This window comes from Arachis duranensis, chromosome 1, assembly GCF_000817695.3.
Source record: "Arachis duranensis cultivar V14167 chromosome 1, aradu.V14167.gnm2.J7QH, whole genome shotgun sequence".
In the NCBI taxonomy this organism is placed as follows: domain Eukaryota; kingdom Viridiplantae; phylum Streptophyta; class Magnoliopsida; order Fabales; family Fabaceae; genus Arachis; species Arachis duranensis.
The window spans coordinates 25284627-25289191 of NC_029772.3; the positions used below are offsets into that span (position 1 = coordinate 25284627).

A 4565-nucleotide genomic window follows, 5' to 3' on the forward strand; every position below is an offset into this window, starting at 1 on the left:
TGCTGAAGCTTGGCTAGCCATGTCTAATTCCTTTAGACTAAAGCTTTAGACTAACATTGCATGATTTCTGGAATTCTTATTAAAATTTTTGAATCTCTTTATTTTCTTTTCCATATAATTTTCGAAAAATCCAAAAAAATTACAAAATCATAAAAAAAACCAAAAATATTTCTTGTTTGAGTCTACTGTCTCATTTTAAGTTTGGTGTCTTGCATGCATTGTTTATTTGATCTAAGTTTCATTTTGATTATTCTTCATTATTAAAAATCAAAAAATTTTTAATTTGTGTCTTTTCAAGTCAATAATACAGAGAATTGAAGATTCAGAACATACGACAGAGGAATTACACAGAAAAGTTGGGCGTTCAAAATGCCCAGTGAGGAAGGAAAACTGGCGTTTAAACGCCAGCCAGGGTGCCTGGCTGGGCGTTTAACGCCCAAAAGGGTAGAATTTTGGGCGTTAAACGCCAGAATGGATACCATTCTGGGCGTTTAATGCCAGAATGGCACAAGAGGGAAGATTTTGTTTTTAATGCAGATTTTTTTCTAGTTTTCATAATTTTTCAAAATCAAATCTTTTTCAAATCATATCTTTTCAATCATATATTTTCAAAATCAATTTCTTTCCATTTTCAAAAATACTTGCTGACAATTAATGATTTGATTCAACATTTCAAAAAAATACTTGCTAACAATTAATGATTTGATTCAACATTTCAAGTATGTTGCCTTTTCTGTTGAGAAAGGTTTAATGTTTGAATCATATCTTTTCTTGTTAGCCAAGTCATTAATTTTCAAAATTAAATCTCTTTTTTAAATTGTTTTTCAAATCATATCTTTTCAATCATATCTTTTTAAAACTATAACTTTTCAATCATATCTTTTTAATCACATCTTTTTCAAAATAGTTTTCAATCATATCTTTTTGATTTCCAATTTCAAAATCTTTTTCAAAATCACTTTATTTCTTTCTCAATCTTAGTTTTTGAAAATCAATTACCATTTTTTCAAAATTTCTTTTAATTAATTCACTTTAATTTTTGAAAATTTCTTCCCCTCTTCTCACATCCTTCTATTTATGGCCTAACACTCCTCCTCAATGCACAATTCGAACTCTATCTTGATAAGTTCGAATTCTTCTACCTCTTCCTTCTATTTTTCTTTTCCTCTGACACCTCAAGGAATCTCTATACTGTGACATAGAGGATTCCATATTTTCTTGTTTTCTTCTCTTTCATATGAGCAGGAGCAAAGACAAAATCATTCTTGTTGAGGCTGACCCTGAACGTGAAAGGACCTTGAAGCGAAAGCTAAGAGAAGCTAAAGCACAACTCTCTGTAGAGGGCCTAACAGAATTCTTCAAAGAAGAAAACATGGCAGTCAGGTTGGACTCACAACCTATAGAAAGCCTGAACTCTTGGGAAAAGCTAGTCAATGCCTTCTTGGCAAAGTTCTTTCCACCTCAAAAATTGAGTAAGCTTAGAGTGGAAGTCCAAACCTTCAGACAGAAGGAAGGTGAATCCCTCTATGAAGCTTGGGAAAGATACAAACAATTGATCAAAAAGTGTCCCTCTAACATGCTTTCTGAATGGAGCATCATAGGTATCTTCTATGATGGTCTATCTGAACTGTCCAAGATGTCATTGGACAGCTCTACTGGAAGATCTCTTCATCTGAAGAAGACGCCTGCAGAAGCTCAAGAACTCATTGAAATGGTTGCAAATAACCAATTCATGTACACTTCTGAAAGGAATCCTGTGAACAATGGGACGAATCAGAAGAAAGGAGTCCTTGAGATTGATACTCTGAATGCCATACTGGCTCAGAATAAAATATTGACTCAGCAAGTCAATATGACTTCTCAAAGTCTGTCTAGAATGCAAGCTGCACCAGGCAGTACTAAGGATGCTTCATCTGAAGAAGAAGCTTATGATCCTGAGAATCCATCAATGGAAGAGGTGAATTACATAGGAGAACCTTATGGAAACACCTATAATCCTTCATGGAGAAATCACCCAAATCTCTCAAGGAAGGATCAACAGAGACCTCAACAAGGTTTCAACAACAATAATGGTGGAAGAAACAGGTTTAGCAATGGCAAGCCTTTTCCATCATCTTCTCAGCAACAGACAGAGAATTCTAACAAGAGCCACTCTGACTTAGCAACCATGGTCTCTGATCTAATCAAAACCACTCAAATTTTCATGACTGAAACAAGGTCCTCCATTAGAAACTTGGAGGCACAAGTGGGTCAGCTGAGCAAGAAAGTTACTGAACTCCCTCCTAGTACTCTTCCAAGCAATACAGAAGAGAATCCAAAAGGAGAGTGTAAGGCCATCAACATGGCCGAACTTAGAGAGGAGGAAGAGGTAGTGATCGCCACTGAGGAAGACCTCAATGGACGTCCACTGGCCTCCAATGAGTTCCCTAATGAGGAACCATAGGAATCTGAGGCTCACACTGAGACCATAGAGATTCCATTGGATTTACTTCTGCCATTCATGAGCTCTGATGAGTATTCTTCCACTGAAGAGGATGAAGATGTCACTGAAGAGCAGGTTGCTAAATACCTTGGAGCAATCATGAAGCTAAATGACAAGTTATTTGGTAATGAGACTTGGGAGGATGAACCTCCTTTGCTCACCAAAGAACTGGATAACTTGACTAGGCAGAGATTACCTCAAAAGAGACAGGACCCTGGGAAGTTCTCAATACCTTGTACAATAGGCACCATGACCTTCAAGAAGGCTCTATGTGACCTAGGGTCAAGCATAAACCTCATGCCCCTCTCTGTAATGGAGAAGCTAGGGATCTTTGAGGTACAAGCTGCAAGAATCTCACTAGAGATGGCAGACAATTCAAGAAAACAAGCTTATGGACTGGTAGAGGATGTTCTGGTAAAGATTGAAGACCATTACATCCCTGCTGATTTCATAGTCCTAGAGACTGGGAAGTGCATGGATGAATCCATGATCCTTGGCAGACCCTTCCTAGCCACAGCAAAGGCTGTGATTGATGTTGACAGAGGAGAATCGATCATTCAAGTGAATGAAGAATCCTTTGTGTTTAAGGCTCAATGATATCCCTCTGTAACCATGGAGAGGAAGCATGAAGAGCTTCTCTCAAAAGAGAGTCAAACAGAGCCCCCACAGTCAAACTCTAAGTTTGGTGTTGGGAGGCCACAACCAACTTCTAAGTTTGGTATTGAACCCGCACATTCAAACTCTAAATTTGGTGTTGGGAGGTTCCAACATTGCTCTGAGTATCTGTGAGGCTCCATGAGAGCCCACTGTCAAGCTACTGACATTAAAGAAGCGCTTGTTGGGAGGCAACCCAATGTTATATTTATTTATTTTCCTTTGTTATTTTATTTTTTTTTAGGTTGATGATCATGGGAAGTCACAAAATCAATTGAAAAAGAAGAAACAGAATGAAAAATAGAAAGAACAAATAGCACACCCTGGAGGAAAACTTGCTGCGTTTAAATGCCAGTGAAGACAGCAAATGGGCATTTAACGCCCAGTCTGGCACCATTCTGAGCATTTAACACCAAAAAGGGGCACCAGACTGGCGTTAAACGCCAGGAAAGGGGAAGAAGCTGGCGTTAAACGCCAAAAATGGGCACCAGCCCGGCTTTTAATGCCAGAATTGGCAAAGAGAGCAATTTTGCTCGCCACTTGGTGCATGGATGAATTTTCCTTGACACCTCAGGATCTGTAGACCCCACAGGATCCCCACCTACCCCACAACTCTCTCTCTTCTTCACCCATTCACCAATCACCTCAACACCTCTTTCCCAAAAACCCCTCACCTATCAAATCCCACTATTCTCTTCACAACTCACATCTATCCTTCATAAAACCCCACCTACCTCACCATTCAAATTCAAACCACTTTCCCTCCCAACCCACCCATACATGACCGAACCCTACCCCTCTCTCCACTCCTATATAAACCCATCTTCACTCCTTCATTTTCACACAACCTAAACACTACTTCTCCCCCTTGGCCGAACCACAAAGCCACCTCCATCTTCTCTATTTCTTCTTCTCTACTCTCTTCTTTCTTCTTTTGCTCGAGGACGAACAAACCTTCTAAGTTTGGTGTGGTAAAAACATTGCTTTTTGTTTTTCCATAACCATTTATGGCATCTAAGGCCGGAAAAACCTCTAGAAAGAGGAAAGGGAAGGCAAAAGCTTCCTCCTCCGAGTCATGGGAGATGGAGAGATTCATCTCAAGGGTGCATCAAGACCACTTCTATAAAGTTGTTGCCAAGAAGAAGGTGATCCCCGAGGTCCCTTTCAAACTCAAAAAGAGTGAATATCCGGAGATCCGACATGAGATCCGAAGAAGAGGTTGGGAAGTTCTTACCAACCACATTCAACAAGTCAGAATCTTAATGGTTCAAGAGTTCTATGCCAATGCATGGATCACCAAGAACCATGATCAAAGCGTGAACCCGGACCCAAAGAATTGGCTTACAATGGTTCGGGGGAAATGCTTAGATTTTAGTCCGGAAAATGTAAGGTTGGCATTCAACTTGCCCATGATGCAAGGAGATGAACA

General features: G+C 39.5%; 1 non-coding gene across 1 annotated transcript; it reads right to left on the bottom strand.

The window, feature by feature from the left end:
• Window positions 1-1474: 1474 nt before the first annotated feature.
• Window positions 1475-1582, bottom strand: LOC127742920 (small nucleolar RNA R71). Its single transcript, XR_008004274.1, has one exon. It is a non-coding gene; the product is annotated as a small nucleolar RNA R71 (small nucleolar RNA).
• Between the last annotated feature and the right edge of the window lie 2983 nt (window positions 1583-4565).